Consider the following 19,643-nt stretch of genomic DNA (forward strand, 5'->3'; position numbering starts at 1 on the left):
TGATCACTAGGCCAAAATTGTAAGTTTGATAATTTTAGGAGACTGCTGTAGACATTATGGTAGTGGTCTAGTGCGTTGTTTGTGCTGGATCTGGCAATCAGGGTCACCAGGGGATAAAGCTGACAACGTCAACCCTGATTCAACACATGAAAAGGCACCAGAATCTCCTTTGTGACAATCCAACCAATAATTATACATGTAAATAAGTGTTGCTGTCCTTGCTGAGGTTGATGATGGTCTCGCTGATCATTAAGGGTCTGATGTTGCACTGGGTGACATTTCTGACATGCACACTCTGAGCTCATAATTATCACTTAGTGATTGTACTAATTCCAGGAAAAAACACCAAACCAGCCACCGATGGAAGAGTTTGTCAGAAGGAGAGAGTATAGCGGGACACATGATCATAAATGAAATGATGACTTTCCAGTTGGATGAATTGATCTAATTTCAGCCATTGGTGGCTTGTGCAGAACCAAGATGTACTCACTACATCTGCTGTAATGTTAGCACTAGAGGGCTATTATGCTTTGTTGATGTTTGCACTATGGTTGGTTAATGCTACAATGGATTTGTAATTCAGCTCTTCTGGAGAGGGTGCGTGTATTGTTTTCACCGCTTTATCGAAAAACCTGATTTTTTTTTTTTCTGTAAACTTTGAAATCAAACTACAAACTGCAGAAAATTGAAACAAAAAATACCGAAGTGCTAATAAACATAAAAATAATTAATTTAAACAGTAATTAAAAATAAGAATGTACATATAGAATAAATTGAATACAGCAGCAGAAAACGATATGTGCTTGTGAAGGCACAATGTATACCTGAAAAACAGGTGGAACACAAAACTAATAATTGTATTATCTGCGCTAATTGGGATAAAAAGAAGACCTGACTGAAAATAAAACACAATATAATATATCAAAATATAAAAGGAAATGTAATACCTCAAAGCCAGCATTGCTATTACAGATGTCCACAGAACTCCACAGAACCTTGTTTGAGTTCTATTGAACTAGCTACGGGACTTCAAATATATTGCATCAATTGATGTAAAATTACATTCTTTGCGTATCACACAATACAATCCTTATACTGGTAATACCAGGTTTTTTAGGATCCACCTCCTTTAGGTTTTATTATACATTGTAGTGTATTATTGATTTATTTAGCTTATAATAATTTTCTGTAGTTAATAATATTATTGTCTTATATGTGATATTCTATGACCGGTCATATTGTTGTTTCAGGATATTAAAATTCCTTTTATATTTTGATATATTATATTGTGTTTTATTTTCAGTCAGCTTTCTTTTCATCCCAATTAGCGCAGATAATACAATTAATCGTTTTACAAACTGCAGAAAACACAAAATAACAATGGAGTTGACATCGGTACCAGCCTGAAGCAATCTGCTGCCTGATCCAGACCCTGTAATGGGGCCTGCTAGGAGTAGGAGAGGAAGCAGTGCATCAAGCCTCACAACATGAAGGACTCCAAGCTAGTGGTGTAGAGAGTTTCAGCAGGACAGCGGGAAACACTCTGCTAGGTCATCATATGTTTCCAGACCAGGAAGAAGATGTAGTAAACAGAATGGGATTGAAATACCGGCACCGGCGGCTCAACAGCCGCTGATTCAAATCTTGACAGTGAGAATCCGACAGATGGAGATCCCGACGGGCGTTTGTAAGTACCCTAACCCTCCCCTTTCCCCGGCCGCCCCCCCAACCCTCCTTTAGGGGTGCCTAACCTCCCCCCAGGGGTGCCTAAACCTAACCCCCCCCCTCTCCGCACTCTAAATGTAACCCTTCCGGGGGGAGGTGCTTAACCCTAACCCCCCCATCCCCTAGCCTAACATTAAACTTCCCTGGGGGGGGTGCCTAGTCCCCCCATCCTCAGGCTAAGTGTTGTACTTACCCGTCAGTGGACGATCGGGATGGCGGGGGTCGGTCCTCCGGCGACGGGATCAAGATAGGCATTGGCATTTCGATGCCTATCTTAAGTCCCTTGTTGGGCAGGTCCAGTCGTGATTTAGACCGGCAGCATTGCGTCCACCGGTCTATTAACTACATCCCGTAGTAAACCTTGGAAAGATGAACAGTTATCACCATGGTAACCAATCTGCTTCTAGCTATCATTTATCTAGTCCATTCTATAACTGTCTACATTTTGGTTGTTGACACTTTTTGGATTTGTCTACATTTTAACTGTCTATATTTTCAATGTTGACATTTTGACCATGTCGAGAGTATGACAGTTGACATTTTGGTGTGAAACTTTTGATTGTCTAAGCTTTGACCGTCTAACTTTGACTATATCCCTATACAGCATATATAGAGTTAACATGAAGCCAAAACCACCCACTGCAGTATATTACTAACCTGGTTGTCATTTTCCCATTTTGGACTACTGCAATAATCGGACTCCATACTTGATAAACACAGGTAGGAATGACTGCTGGCACTGGAAGTACCAAGCCGTGCCCAGAACTTGAGAAGGTTTGGCGTCAGGCATTTATTAGACATATTAACTTCAGGACCTGAAAATATTAGCAGCAAAGTGATCACAGAGTATGCAGCAGAGCAGAGGTTCTGGTCAGTAGACGGACCAATACATTTGCACTGCCCATCCACTAGAAGACAGGCAAAACGAGTATAGACATTGTAATCATGCAGTTGTTTGTCTGTTTATTATGTGATGTGCCTACACTGAACGAGCAGTCGTTCAGTGTAGGAACATCAATCATCTGCTAACATGCTGTCGTCAGGTTGACCAGCTTGTTTGCACGATGATAAATGGTCTAAAATGACCAGCGGGCACACGCATCGCTGGTCGTTTTAGACATATTAGTGAATGATCTTCGAACGATTAATGAATGATAACGACGTCGTTATCGTTCAATCGCTCAATTTAATCGCCTAATGGATGGGCATCTTATGTCTAACAGTGTTGCATATTGGTCATGCCTTGAATGGCACGTCTCCCATTTAACGTCAGGCTGAGGGTGAGCCCAGCACTCCTTCAGTAGCTGGGCGTCCCCGAGCCCTCTCACTTCACTGAATGTGAGGTCTGAATGTGAGGTCATTCCTCTTCTCCGGGGCCGAACAGCTGTGGCGGTAATGGTGCCAAAAACTCCCGACTACCAGCGGAACACTTCCACCCGCGGGTGGAACAGCGGGGCAGTGCCCGAAAAACGGGACTTTCCTGCTGAAAATCGGGATGGTTGGGAGGAGTGGTCAAACATGCCTCGAGCCAGCCCTGGATAGAGGAGAGGGCTCTCGGGAGAGACGTAGAGAGAACCAGGTGCAAGGGCAGAGAGGAAGGGTCCCAGAGGAGAGGTGAGAATGTGCCAGGGCAGAGAGGAGGGTTGGGAGAGAGGGGGTAGAGGTGAGAAGGTGCCAGGGCAGAGAGGAGGGTCGGGAGAGAGGGAGTAGAGGTGAGAAGGTGCCAGGGCAGAGAGGAGGGTCGGGAGAGAGGGAGTAGAGGTGAGAAGGTGCCAGGGCAGAGAGGGCTGGGCGAGAGGGAGTAGAGGTGAGAAGGTGCCAGGGCAGAGGGCAGGGTTGGGAGAGAGGGAGTAGAGGTGAGAAGGTGTCAGGGCAGAGAGGAGGGTCGGGAGAGAGGGAGTAGAGGTGAGAAGGTGTCAGGGCAGAGAGGAGGGTCGGGAGAGAGAGAGGGAGTAGAGGTGAGAAGGTGCCAGGGCAGAGAGGAGGGTCGGGAGAGAGAGAGGGAGTAGAGGTGAGAAGGTGCCAGGGCAGAGAGGAGGGTCGGGAGAGAGGGAGTAGAGGTGAGAAGGTGCCAGGGCAGAGAGGAGGGTCGGGAGAGAGGGAGTAGAGGTGAGAAGGTGCCAGGGCAGAGAGGAGGGTCGGGAGAAAGGGAGTAGAGGTGAGAAGGTGCCAGGGCAGAGAGGAGGGTCGGGAGAGAGGGAGTAGAGGTGAGAAGGTGCCAGGGCAGAGAGGAGGGTCGGGAGAGAGGGAGTAGAGGTGAGAAGGTGCCAGGGCAGAGAGGAGGGCCGGGTGAGAGGGAGTAGAGGTGAGAAGGTGCCAGGGCAGAGAGGAGGGCCGGGAGAGAGGGAGTAGAGGTGAGAAGGTGCCAGGGCAGAGAGGAGGGCCGGGAGAGAGGGAGTAGAGGTGAGAAGGTGCCAGGGCAGAGAGGAGGGCCGGGAGAGAGGGAGTAGAGGTGAGAAGGTGCCAGGGCAGAGAGGAGGGGACACAGGGGAAAGTGATCAAGAATTTCAGGATTCTGTTAAATATTTAATTCATAAGTTGCATGTACCGACCTTGCTACTAGAACCTCTTTTAACTTTTATAGCACTACATAGCTCGTGACCGCAAATGATCTTCGCTATTACTGCACAATGCAAAGGGAGAATATTTCAAGCAACAACAGAACAATGTCTATTAACATCACAGCAAAGTCAGACCCCTTTCACTCTGCACCTTCAGCTAGGGCTATTCCCGGGTTGGCCCTGTTCACACTGAACCCGGGTCAGCCCTGTAAACCCCTATGGATGTCATCAAAAATTTACTTTTTTAGGCTCACAAAGATAGGATCACAAAAGGGAACACAAAGGAGGATGGGGACTGCTCACAGCATCATGGAATCATGGCTGATGGATACCACTGTATAGCCCTGAGTTCATGAGTGTTTGTGCTTTACTGATATTTGATTCAGCCAATGAGAGCATGATGCAGCTTCTGGCAGCATAGTGTACAGTTCACTCTTCATCACTCCAATTAGCCATCACTGTAGTGACAGTATTGATATTAATCCCATTCAGACTAACAGAATGCTGCCTCTGCTATTCTCTTCATTGTGCTTCCTGTGTGTCTGGCTGCTAACATCATCAAGTGACACCCAGGAACCTCCAATCAGCGGTGTTTGCTGAGTCCTGGTTTGGATAACCCGGGTAGGGCCTGTTCACACTGCACTTCAACCCGGCTTGTTTCCAGGTTCAGTCTTTGAAATGCCAAGTTGCTCGACCCAGGAATTTTTTTGGTGGCGCGTTCACACTGCACCTTGACCCAGGTCGACCCGGCAATATCCCAGGTTATTTCTGAGACGTGAAAGGGGTATTGGTTTCCAACTGACAAAGTTCCATTGTAAGGTAGTGAGCAGAAAGCCATCTAATGGCCTAGATGACGTTTTCACACGAATCGCAAATGATTATTTCCAATATTATGGAGAATATTTTTTGTGGTCTTTATGGAAAATGGTTTATTAGTACACAGCCCAGCAAAATAAAGGTTATGCCATTCACTGTTTATTTGCTCTTCAGGAGATTGCCACCTAGCAACAGCTGGTGGCTTGGGAAGAAAGCATCCTGATTCTCCACTGAAAAGCAGGGGAGTGCAATATTTCCATCACTAACCTGCCGACACTAAAGCTGGGTACACACTATGCGATACATAATTATACAGGGGTGGCCAAAATTGCGGACACTTTTTGAAATGTGAATGTTTTTCAACTTTGAATGCTTATAAAAATTGTTATACTTCATGCAGTGCAATGATTCATATATCAAATGAAAGAAAATTTAATGCTGAATTCAACACAATAAACAGATGTCAAATATTTGCGTTCCAAGGGAAGTTATGCAGTGAAAACAACACTTAGGGTGAAAATCCCTGTGTACTTCTGATGTTACTGTCCTATCAGTATTTCGTTGGGTATCCTTTATTTTTCAAGACAGCAGCACAGCGACGTGGCATTGAGCCAACCAATGTTTGGAGCTGTTCCTTCTTTATTATGTGGTGCCATGAGACAATTATAGCCTCAATTAATTGTCTTTTATTGGATGGATGCCTCAGATGTTACAGTTTTTCAAACGGAACCAAAAATGCTCTATGGGGTTCAGGTCTGGGCTGTTTCCTGGCCATCCCAGCACCTGTATGTCATTCTCCGTGAACCGCTGCTTGCATGTCTGTGCAGTGTGGCAGGGAGTTGAATCCTGCTGGAAAAAAAATGGGGCATTAACTTGAAAAAGATTCCTGATAGAAGGTAGAAGTTTTGGTTGTAGGATGGTGTCAATGTACTTTCTGCTGTTCAGTGTCTGCTGTCATACATGCCCAGATCATAACACTTGTAGGATTCTTTGTTGTCTCTTGAATGCAATCTGGATGTACCTCTTCCCCGATGCGACTTCTCACATATTTTCTCCCATCACTACCAAATATTGATATCTTAGTTTCGTCACTCCATCTCACTTGTTTCCACTGACCTTCCGTCCATGCAATGTGTTCTTTTGCCCACTGTATTAGTTTCAGACGCTGCTTTTTATTTAGCAATGATTTTTTCGGAAACTTCTACCTTTTAGGCCAACCTCCGTTAGTCTTCTCCGTACATTTCTTGCACTGACAAAAACACCAGTTGCACTCAGGTCACTGCTAATGACCGCAGATGACATCCATCTGTCCCTGACGCAATTTCGTTTTATTCTGCTATCAATAGCTGTTGTGCACTTTTTCCGGCCTTTTCCTTCTTTGTTTTGTATAGATTGTGTTTCCATATAGCGTAAAGAAAACTTTCGTACTCCTGATGTTGTCACATTCCCACCAACTTCTCTTGCAATTGCTGCATACGAAAGACCATTTTCACGTAACACCACAATCCTGGATCTCTTCCTGGGTGACCAGTCACCACTTTGCCTGGACGACATTATTGTATTTATTTTTTACACTGTCAATAGCACTAAATAATACACACAAACATCCAACCGTAATTGCACTTCAGTAACCAACTTTATTCTGCAAAATGAAACAGCCAAACTGACCTTTCCCACCTTTGAACATGACCTTGCACCTGCTCATAACGACAGCTGATTGGTCCTCAGAACGACAATTACGATTGGCTGGTAGTAGCTGTTACTACAATCCGCTTCTTGAATCTCACGCATCTGTGCTTCTTTGTCTGACTGAAAGTAGCATAACTTCCCTTGTTGTAATGCAAATATTTGACCTCTTTATTGTGTTGTATTCAGCATTAAATTTCCTTTCATTTGATACATGAATCATTGCACTGCGTGAAGTGAAACAGTTTTTATAAGCATTCAAAGTTGAAAAACATTCTAATTTCAAAATGTGTCCGCAATTTTGGCCACCAGTGTATATCATACCGTCGTACATCAGACTGTGCAGTGTTCACGGCGTGCGCAATGTCTTATTACATTGCGTTGTTCCGTCGCTGGGTGCACACATCTTATAGTGGGCCTGATTCAGAGATGTACGTTAATCCGATGTTGAGGGGTCTGCACCTGTGCAAAAAGGGTCCTGCGATCTCGTTTGCAGACCCCCCCAAGCTACAGCATGACTGACATGCTGAGGCATTTGGGGGGCGAAGCTGGGGCATGTCTGGTCGCCCCCATTTTCTGGGAAGTACAAAGCCAGGGTCTGCATCGATGTACTGTATGTAGATTCCTGGCCTCTGAAGTGACCAGACCCGGTCAAGCTGCGGGGAGCTTCAACTCCCACGGCCTGACTAAAGGAGGAACCATTGTGACTATCAGTTGCGATGGTTGCGTTGGTGATTTTAGCCTGGGACGTCAGTCGCAGTGCTGGGATCACAAATGTAGCAAGGAAGTGTCTGATAAATTTTCTGCAATTGCATATGAGATGGATGGAATTTGCACAGTCGCTTGTGTGCGGCTCTGCAAATCTGTCCATCTCTGAATCAGTGTGTAACCAGCTTAACAGTGAAGCCTGCCCAGCTGTCTCACAAGTGTGGAGCAGTATCCAGCGGTGAGGGGAGGAGCACACACCACTGCTTGCATAGCGGAGCAGGGGGTAAGCAGAGGGAGAATAAATGCTGTGTGCATGCGCACGGCATCTATTCACAGGGTGGGGGAAGTCTCGGGGCAGACCAGCATCTCAGAGAGTGCTGGGCACGCACCTGAGTGATGTAAACAGGGGCGTGGTCTGGCCACGCCCCGTTTTGGGCGGGTGCTCATCCAGTGCGCGGAAGTCCCGGCTCTGAAGGTTCAAATGTTGGGAGGTATGCTAGCAGTTGGGCCTAGGTTGTGCACAAGTCACATGTGGCCTGATTGTCATGGAGACTCCCTGGAATGGTAGCTGTCTCCCTGAAGAGTCTAGCAATCTCCCTGATTGCACCTTACTCCCCTATATGTAGCTGTTATATATACATTCAATTTAGATCATTAGTATAATTTCCCTGCATAAGGCACAATGATCCCTATGGCTACATGCATTTTCTGAAAAGTATTAGTGTGTTTTCAACGTGTAGATCTTACTAACTGCTTTGGGGCTCATATACATTTGGTTGCAAATCAATTTTATGACACGCCTCTCAGATGTAGCAGTACACGCCCACTTTACCACTGTGCTCATAGGTGCTGCTTTCACAATCTCCCTGAAATGCTTTTTCAAAAGAGGCAAGTATGTGCAAAGGTCACATGCACACTAGCAGTTGGGCCTAGGTTGGGCACAGGTCACATACACGCTAGCAGTTGAGAGTAGGTTGTGCACATTTTATGGGGAATTTGCAGGTCCATAGGAGGGGGGGCAGGGCTAAATTACGCGAATCATAATAATGACGTTTACAGTCCGGCTCCGAACTTGTCCGCAGCGTCTCCTTTCCGGGCTTGCTTCTGGAGAAGAAAATTGTAAAGTTGGCAAGTATGCCCTTACCCCTTCAGACACCTCCCTCCATTTTATCTGCAGTTATTAATTTTGAAACAATGGATAAAGCAAATTATTTATCTGATATGACACTGCATGACTTAAGATGGGTTCACACTTGTCCATTCCTCCTAGCATTCAACTTCAGTCCAGACTGTTAACACAATTCTACTGGACACTTGGATGCAGATTCAACACCCAATATATGCCTCCACACTTGTCCAATTTTGCAGCAGATCTTATATCTGCACGTCCTAAAACACTCTACTGAAAAGATTGTGTCACCGTACACACTCTTCCAATCTGTGGCAGACCAGTTCACGGGCAAAAGCATAGCTATAGCAGGGGCAGAGAATATTACCATCTCCTCAGCCCCAGCTTTTTTATTCTCACCAGAGTGCTGCTGCAGGGCATCTGGGCCCAGAGCTGATCTAAGCTACAGCCATCTATTGTGATGTCACAATGCAGGTCACAACCCTATATGAAGGATGCCCAGCTACTAGCAGCCATTTTGTGGTGACATTTTGTCCTACATTGGTATTCTCTGAGTAGCTCCTGCTTTGTTTAAGCAACACTGGATAACGACTTCTAATATGGACTTTGGATTACGTCTTTCAATAACGTCCTGTACAGCAACATCTTCAGAAAAAGAATCCAAATAATATCTTCAGGTAAGGACTATATAACAAATTTTAGCCTGTCACCCTTACCCCTTCAGACTCCTCCCTCCATTTTATCTGCAGTTTTTATTGTTGAAACAATAAAATAGGGATGACCCTCGCGCATCAATGATTCATAGTCATTGATGGTTTATGGCTGATGTTGAATGCTTTTTTTTCCATCGATGGGGGAGTACCAGATAGTTTCCCTGCATTGATGGTACAGCATAGCTGAATGTTTATTTTTTCTACAAGGTGCTGGGACACAGCATAGCTCCGCCACCTGACACCCGCAAAGCACCGTCCTAACACCCACAAAGCCTCGGACCCAGGTTCTGATTGGTTTACGGGCCATTCACTCAAAAAACAGGGAGGACCATCGGTTGGTGAAACCATTGATGGTCATCCATTGCATAGTTGGTTACCATTGATGGCCACTTGCTATATCGACATCGATGGTAACCATCAATGGTAACCACACTGCTGTCTATCCCTAGGATAAAGCAAATGATGTATCTGATATGACACTGCATGACTTAAGATGGGTACACACTTGTCCAATTCCCTAGGGATCCAACTCCAGACCAGACTGTTGACACAATCCTACTGGAGACCTGGTTGCAGATTCAACACCAAATATATGCCTCCAGAGACGATTTTAGATCTGCATCTTCTAAAGCAATCTACTGAAGGATTATGTCACAATTGATAACACAGATAGTGTTCTGGATTACTTACAAACCTTACTTGTAACAAAGAGCACTGAATTCCACACAAATACAGATTCTAAAATAAATGACTATGCTTTTACTTAAACACAGCTTAATCATACATATATTTTGGCAATGCAGACTTACAACAAAAAAAACATAGGTTATACCAACAGCAGTAGGGAATACTTTTAAAATAAATTTGTGACACCCAGTACAGAATGGCAGGATAGCAGTCAGTCAATACTTCTAACATACGTAATGGCACCCCCAACCCTCGTTCTGCACTCTCCTCTGTTCTCCGACTGCTCCCCTCTCCCTCAGCTCATATTTATACCTTATTTTTGTTTATAAATTCAATTAATACTTGTACGTACTAAGTCATTAATGGCTATCTATGCCCAAGACATAATAATGACATAATTCTGCGTTATCTTATTGTTCGAATGTAGGAATCTGTCATGGTCGCCCATTTAACCTTCATTTCTGCTTTTTGCAGTTACATGCTATCTCAGTTAGCTCATTTGTTTATAAAAAAACTGAGATCTGCTACTGTCAGCTGTTCTGTTCAAGTTGAAACATATACATTTTAAACCTATTATTCTTATTGCTAGAACAAATTACATAGCAGTTCAACCTATAAATATCTCCGCAGTTAATCACACCTGCCAAGAAATAAAACACTAATTTCTACACACTTTTTAATACATCATTTAACATGCTTTTAGCTAAGATATAAAACAAAATGGCTGCCACATCAGACACACACTTGCCTACTTTAGAGAGGAAAGGGAAGGCCTTATCCTCTCTAGGCCTGGGGCCATTCGACAAGAGTGGCCTTCTGCAACTCGCACAAAAAATATATATATCCTCAATCATTTCTATATCATCTAAATTGCAGTGCAGGAAAATAAAGTAACATAAGCATGTATATATTAATATTTGTGAGTTGCTGAATGAATATGTACGTCCACATATTCCTGTTTTATCACTGTACACACTCTTCCAATCTGAGGCAGACAGTTTCCACTCACAGTCAAAAGCATAGCTATAGCAGGTGCAGAGAATGGGGCTGCTGCGGAGCTCAGGCTGTCTCTGGGGACCCGGCCCTCTCCCTGCACAAAGTTACATTACTAACTCTTGAGCCCCGGCTTTTCTATTCTCACCAGAGTGCTGCTGCAGGGCATCTGGACCCAGAGCTGATCTAAGCTACAGCCATCTCTAGCTGCTGCCTGCATGAATTGTGATGTCACAATGCAGGTCACAGCCCTATATAACGAATGTTCAGCTACTGGCAGCCATCTTGTGGTTACATTTTGTACTACATTGATACATTGATACTCTGAGTAGTTTCTGCTTTATTAAGCAACTTTGGATAACGACTACCGATATAGATTTTGGATTACATCTTGCAATAAGGCCCTGAATAGCAACATCTTCAGAAAAAGAATCTGAATATCACTTACAGGTAAGAACTATGGGGTCTAATCATTATCACTTATACCCGTTTTACACCTAAATTCCGGGTCTGACCTGGAGTTGGAACAGGGTTCCAACCCGGATCAAACCTGGAATTTAGCCGGCCCTGACCCAGTACATTCCCGAGTCAGCGCCGTTCACACCGGAGTCGGGTCTGCGTAGACCCGGCTTTTCTGGCGTTGAAGTGGACGCTTGGAGATGACATCATCTCCAAGCGCCACTGAAGCCGGATCAATCGTCCGGCATGCGGCGCGCTCCAAGTCATCGTAACCCGGAGCGCGCCGTTCACACTGCAGGGTTTCACGGGTTACTCCCGTGTTAAACCCTGCAAGTTATCTGGGTTGGATTGGCGGGTCACTCGACCCGGCGAACCAACCCTCTCCCCTTTTACACCAAGGAGCTACCCGGGTTAACCCTGCAATAACCCGGGTTTTAGCTCCGGTGTAAAAGGGGTAATTCCATAAAAGCAGGTGAAAATTAACATTTTCACCTGCTTTTGTAGAAAATAAGTTTTTGGGCCTTTCATCAAAAAGGTAATGCAGCAGATACCACAGATATCTCCTGCTTACCGTTCTCTCACAATTTGGCCCGCTGTCACCATTACACTAGTATGGGGACCTAAATTCATCAAACTGCAAAAATGTAATATTTTTGGAACTTGACTGCGGGAGCATTCGGCATTTGTTACCGCAACCCGCTCCTTCCCTATGGGAACGAGTCCCGGGTTGCGAAGAGGGATCCTTTCCGATCCCTCCGTCCCTGTGCGGCTCCTTCCGCCGGACTCTGGGGCTTTTGTGCACCTGCGGGAACTGTAGTTCACGCCAGCGCACTAGCAATACTGAGTTAGACTTGTCAGTGCTAACTTTCAGGGAGACAGCTGATGTTTGGATAAGCTATCTGCGCCAGAGCAATGATGAATTGTTCCGGCTCCGCCGTGAGTTGAAATGTTAATTATCGGGTTCCACTCAGACCCCGATAATTCATACTTGCCGATATCCTGGCTGCCCAGTCCGGGAGGGAGCAGCCAGGTCGGCTTAGCAGGGGGCGGGGACGGCAAAAGGGGGCATGACCGGGACATTACGTGTCATGTAGGGGTGGGGCTAGGGGCGGATCCTCATACTTATGTAATTTTGGCTCTGCCCCCGCTACACAATGCCGAGATTTATGGCATTGTGGAGCAGGGGGCGGGGTTATAATGACCCGCTGCGGGTGTCTGGGTAGGTATTGCGGGCGGGACTGGGGGGGGCGGGAGGCATGCCTACTTTTCTGGTGGACCGGGAGCAGCACCCGATTTTCGGGAGGTTCCAAACCAAATCGGGAGAATAGGTATGTAAGCGTTAATTAACATAATGAATAGAGCCCTTTATAACACATTTTGGCCTGTAACCCTTACCCATACATGCCTACCCTCCCGGAATTCGCGGGAGGCACCCTCCTGCTTCTCTTACCCGGGCTTCTCCCAGGAAGAGAAAGATACCTCCCATCATTTTATCTGCAGTTTTTTATTTTGAAACAATATATAAAGCAAATTATTTATCTGATATGACACTGCATGACTTTACATGGGTACACACACTTATCTAATACTCTGTGTAAACAGTCTGGTCTGGAGTTAGATCCCAATCCTACTGGAGACCTAGTGCAAATTCAACATTCATTCAAGATTCATACATGTCCAAATTTGCAGCTGATCTTAGATCTGCTAGAATAATCTACTAAAATGATTGTATCACGTACATACTCTTCCAATCTTTGGCGAACTAGCTGCCACTCACAGGCAAAGGCTTAGCAGGTGCAGAGGATGGCTGTTACGGGGCCCAGGCTGCCTCCCTGCACCAAGTAACACTGCCATCTCCTTAACCCCAGCTTTTCTATTCTCACTAGAGTGCTGCTGCATGGCATCTGGGCCCAGAGTCAGTGGCGGTGCAGCCGGTGACTTGCACTGGGACCTGCTGTGGTGCAGAGGCCATAGCCCCTGCAGCCAACAGCGCCGCTGCATCCGCCGTCAGTGTCCCCCGGGCCCCACAGTGAATGCAGTCTGCGCTTCACAACAAACACTGCCGCCGGCCCACTCGTACTACCTGGCGGCGGTGTGTTTGTTTTGGCAGCCAATGAGAGTCAGACAGACTCTCATTGGCTGCTGTGTCCACGGAGGGAGCCGGGCTGGAGCTCACTAATGAGCTCCGCCTTCCCGCTCCTGCAGTGGGTGATGGGAGAGATGTCATGACGTCTCTCCCATACTGCAGAGCAAGAGCGGGTCGGGAGGACGGAGGAGCAGACAGCGGCAGGAGCGTGTTGGTTCTATAGGTGGACTACTACTGGGATCACTGCACATAGGGGGAACTACTACTGGGGGCACTGCACATAGGGGGAACTACTACTACTGGGGGCACTGCACATAGGGGGAACTACTACTGGGGGCACTGCACATAGGGGGAACTACTATTGTGGGCACTGCACATAGGGGGAACTACTATTGTGGGCACTGCACATAGGGGGAACTACTATTGGGGGCACTGCACATAGGGGGAACTACTACTGGGGGCACTATATATGGTGCACTGCATAGGGGGGCCCAAAGCATATTCTCACACCTGGGCCCACCACTCTCTAGTTTCGCCACTGCCCAGAGCTGATCTAAGCTACAACTATCTCTAGCTGATGCCTGCATGTATTGTGATGTCACAATGCAGGTCACAGGCCTATATAAAGGATGCTCAGCTACTGGCAGCCATTATGTGATTACATTTGGTTCTACAATATTACTCTCTGAGTAGTCCCTGCTTTATTTAAGCAACTCTGGATTACAACTGCCAATAAGGTCTCAAATGACAACATCTTCAGAAAATTTATCTGAAGTACTATGAGGGAGATGTACTAAGCTCTGGAAGGTGATAAATTGGAGTATGATAAACTACCCGCCACTCAGCTCCTAACTGTCATGTTACAGGCTGTGTTTGAAAAATGACAGCAGCTGATTGGTAGTTTATCACTCTAAAAGGCTTAGTACATCTTCCCAATATATAACAAATTTTGGCCTGTCACCCTTACCCTTTCAGAAACCTCCCTCCATTTTATCTGCAGTTAATAATTTTGAAATAGCAAAAATGATTTATCTAATATGACACTGCATGACTTCAGATGAGTACACACTTGTCCAATCCTCTGGGGGTCTAACTCCAGACCAGGCTGTTGACACAATCCTACTGGAGACCTGGATGCAGATTGAACACCCATTATATGCCTACACACCTGTCCAATTTTTGCAATCTGCTAGAACACAGGTTCGCAAACTCGGTCCTCAGGACCCCAAACAGTGCATGTTTTGCAGGTGCCTCACAGAATCACAAGTGGATCTTTTAAAATGTGTCAGTAATGAGTACACCTGTTCACCTGCTGGGTGACCTGGAAAACGTGACCTGTGTGGGGTCCTGAGGACCAAGTTTGAGAACCTCTGTGCTAGAAGAATCTACTGAAAGGAGTACATTCAGTGTGTCACTGTACATACTCTTCCAATCTTTGTCAAACTAGGGATGGCCATCGATTATCCATGATTCGTAATAATCAATGGTTTATGGCAGAGGTCAAATGTTTTCCCCATCGATGTGGTGAGAACCAGATGGTTTCTCTTCATCGATGGAAGAACATAACCGACACCCGCGAAGCCACGCCCCCGGTTCTGATTGGGCCTAGGTTGTGCACAGGTCACAAGCACACTAGTAGCTTAAATTAGATTGTGCGTAGGTCTCATGCACACTAGTATCTGGGATTAGATTGTGCACAGGTTACATTCAGACTAGCAGTTGGGCCTAGGTTGTGCACGGAATCGGTATGAATTACCGCTGGACCCCTTGCCGGCGGTTCAAATCCCGACAGCGCCTGCCCGACAGAGGAAGAAATCCCGGTCGTCCCTAGATAAGTATTGACTAACCTAATCTGGTGCCTAACCCTAACCTTCCTCCTCAGTGCCTAAACCTAACCCCCCCTTCCCTGCCATCTAAACCTAAATTCCCGGGGGGGTGCCTAACCTTAACCCTCCCTCCCTCTAGCCTAACCCTAACTCCCCCCAGGAGCCCTAAACCTAACCTCCCCCCCCCCCCCCCTGCTGTCCGGGATGCTGGCGTCGGTCTCCCGACGTCTGTGAAATGACAGACATTCGTCTCTAGTTGGGATAAGTGTCTGGAAGCTGGCGGTCAGCATTCTGTCCGCCGGCTTCCTGAACGTATACCGTTGTGCATAGGTCACATGCTCACTAGTAGCTGGAATCAGATTGTGCACAGGTCTCATGCTCACTAGCAGTTGGGATTAGGTAGTGCACAGGTCACATGCTCACTAGCAGTTGGGATTAGGTAGTGCACGGGTCACATGCTCACTAGCAGTTGGGATTAGGTAGTGCACAGGTCACATGCTCACTAGCAGTTGGGATTAGGTAGTGCACAGGTCATGCTCACTAGCAGTTGGGATTAGGTAGTGCACAGGTCATGCTCACTAGCAGTTGGGATTAGGTAGTGCACAGGTCTCAAGCACTCTAGCAATTTGGCCTAGGTCGAGCACAGCATACTTGTCTACTTTTGAAAAAGCATTTCAGGGAGATTGTGAAAGCAGCACCTATAAGCATGTGGTAAAATGGGCGTGTACTGTTACATCTGAGGGGCGTGTCATAAAACGGATTTACATCCAAATGTAAATGAGCCCCAAAGCAGTTAGTAAGATCTACTTGTTGATGAAAACACACTGATACTTTTCAGAAAATGCATGTAGCCATAGGGATCATTGTGCCTTATACCCAATGCAGAGAAATTGTACTATTGATTACATTTGAATGTGTATGTATATATATATATATATATATATATATATATTATATATCTTTGTTTTTTTATATATAACAGCTACATAATAGGGGAGATTGCTAGGGGTATAGTTACTAAAGTGCGGGTTTACAAAAGTGGATATGTTGCCCATAGCAACCAATCAGCTTCTAGCTATCATTTTTTTAGAAGGTACTAGATAAATGGTAAGTAGAATCTGATTGGTTGCTATGGGCAACATCTCCACTTTTGTAAACCTGCACTTTAGTAAATATCCCCCCCCATGACTCTTCAGGGAGTCTCCCTGACAGTCAGGGAGAGTTGACAAGTATGGGGCCCAGGAAACATGCAAACTAGCAGTTGGGCCGACTTTCTAGCTGCCCCTTCCGGGAGGGAGCAGCCAGAACGCATGACAGGGGGCGTGGCCAGCACAAGGAGGCGGAGCCGGCCAGACAACAAGCATTTTGTGGGTGGGGGTGGGGCCACACGATCCCATCATTTTGGCCCCGCTACACAGTGCCAATATTACAGGCATTGTGAAGCAGGGGGCAGGGCCAAAATGAATTGCGTCACCGCCCCCCCCCCCGCTGCAGGGGTTTCAAAGGTAATTGCGGCAGCAGGGAGGATTGCCTGCCTTCCCGGGAGGTTGGGAGCGGCACCCGATTTTCTGGAGGATACCGACCAAATTGGGAGGGTAGGCAAGTATGGCCTAGGTTGTGCACAGGTCACATGCAGACTAGTGGTTGGGCAGGGTAACTGCTCTGAGGCAGTTAATCCCTCAGCACTGAAGGATGGAGTCTCGATCTTGCTGTTTAACAGTGGCGTCACAATGGGGCTGTGGGCTGCACCAGGGTGTCATCCTTGGAGGGGGTAACACCAAAATGCCGAGTGCTGCTGTGTCGCATTCTCATGCAGAACTTGGCTCCTGTCACAGAGGTGGAGCAAACAGTGCTGCCACAGGTCTCCGGGGACAACCTAGCATCTCCGGGGATGCTTGACACACCCCCGCAGTGACGATATCAGGATTTCCCAATAGGCCACTACCCATTTTGCGCCGCACAAGGGGGGGGGCTATAGAGTGCGCACCGGGTGTCACACCAGGTAACGCCTCTGTTGACGAACACACTGTTTTTTTCCTAATCTATTGTTAAAAGCTATATCAGTGTCCACTACTCCATCATCTGAGAAAAGTATTTTTCAAAGGGAATGAGAAATCTTGCAGTCAAATCCTGATGGCCAATTTACCTCAGATTCTGAGGTAAAACATTGACCTAATCATTCAGGTTTTTCTTCATATTATGATTAGTATGTTGGTATAAAAAATGTCAGGTGCAAACCCAACACATCCCATCACCCCAAGAACACCATCCCCACAGTGAAACATGGTGGTGGCAGCATCATACTGTGGGGATGTTTTTCAGCAGCAGGGACTGGGAAACGGATTTGAGTCGAGGTAAAGATAGATGGTGCTAAATACAGGGATATTCTTGAGCAAAACCTGTTTGTCTGCCTGTGATTTGAGACTGGGAAGGAGGTTCACCTTCCAGCAGGACAATGACCCGAAGCATACTGCTAAAGCAACACTCGAGTGGTTTAAGGGGAAACATTTAAATGTGTTGGAATGGCCTAGTCAAACCACAGATTCTCAATTGATTTTGAGATGTGGCCTCAGACTTGAAGATTGCTGTTCACAAGCGGAAACCATCCAACATGAAGGAGCTGGAGCAGTTTTGCCTTGAGGAATGGGCAAAATCCCAGGGGCAAGCTCATAGAGACTTTTCCAAAGCGGCTGTAATTGCCGCAAAAGGTGGCTCGACAAAGTACTGACTTTAGGGGGGTGAATAGTTAAGCACACTGAAGTTTTCTGTTATGTTGTCCTAAATGTTTGATTCAAAGGGGGGTGAACACTTTTGCAAGGCACTGTAAATCAGAGCTTCTGGTTTCCCCCTCACATCCTAACTCCTAGTACTAGTATACTGCCTGCCACATTTCCCAAAATATAATCTATACTAGCACTTGGGGAAAACACCACATCACCTTCAGCATCTCCTGGTCATCGTACAACAGCTATAGTCTGAAGGTGGATACATACCTGGCAGGTCTGTCGACCCATCGACAGAGTGGACGATCAGGTAAGCTATACACTTGCCGCTCGATGTGTCGGCGCAGACATCACAACTTGGTGGGCATTTGAATTTGCCCATCCTGCTGAGATGTCAATTACAGTCGGTCCCTGCAGCATGTGTACAGGCGGTCGGCTGACAGCCCATACACACAGCAAGACGTGCAGCTATATCATGCATATATCTGTGCCAGAGAGCAGATGGAGTAGGTCTGATTGAGGTCGTTCACACATACATCAGAGGTAGACACCCGTATGTACCCAGTTTGAAGCAGCTACGAATGGAATGCCTGCAAATGCCACAGTTGTTCGATTTTACTAGATTACTGTGGATGTGCTCCTGCAGGATTACCAGTGTCAGCCAGCCAGGACAGACTCCATGCTATAGACTATATGACTTTGCTCTCTCCCATCTGCCCCCACTTCAGTCTCTCCTAAATGCCACAAGAATGACCTTCTGCAAATCTCTACACTGACTCATCATAATCTCCCTAATACAATTCAAATGACTGCCCCTAAACTATGTAGCTCGCAACAGAACATTTTTCCCAAATCTCAAAACCGCACACAACCTCACGTCCTCCTATCTCTTTCCTGCAAATCGCCTCTTCTCCGATAACCACCTCTCACTCCCAACGATGGCATCACCTACCTGCCTGGTCACACCATCACCCTTTAAATCTTTAAACATTCTAATGGTGCATACACACGGTCAGATTTGTCAGATCATCGATTTTGTTAAACAATAACAATGAACGATTTCATCAAAGATTTTGTGAACGATTGCCGGTAGAATTAAAATGAACTAAATCATCCAAATCTTACTGCATACACAGTAGATGTCAGATATTGCTATCTGACATGCGGGAACGCACAATCGTTGGTCGATGCATGCCAAGATATGAACGATTTTTACAATTGTTATCGTTCAGATCTTTAACAGAATCTGACCGTGTGTATGCAGCATAAGACTCACCACTTTCCCAGAGCCAATCTTACTTGTACCTATACCACTCACCCTGGCGTGCCTCTGCTAGTGTCCCAATCTCCTCTCTGGCCTACACTCCTTTATCTCAGCTCTGAGCTATTCACACTGGAGACTGACCGCTCTCACACCCTTAGCTTCTTACTCTTTGTGTACATGTCTGCATTGTATGATTCTGTTAATGGGATCCTCCATGTTCCCCTACCGTCTAGTGTAGTGCAAAATCTTACAGCTCAATGCCAATAA

The sequence above is a fragment of the Taudactylus pleione genome, unplaced genomic scaffold (genome assembly GCF_031769625.1).
Source record: "Taudactylus pleione unplaced genomic scaffold, aTauple2 ptg000788l, whole genome shotgun sequence".
NCBI classification, from domain to species: Eukaryota; Metazoa; Chordata; class Amphibia; order Anura; family Myobatrachidae; genus Taudactylus; species Taudactylus pleione.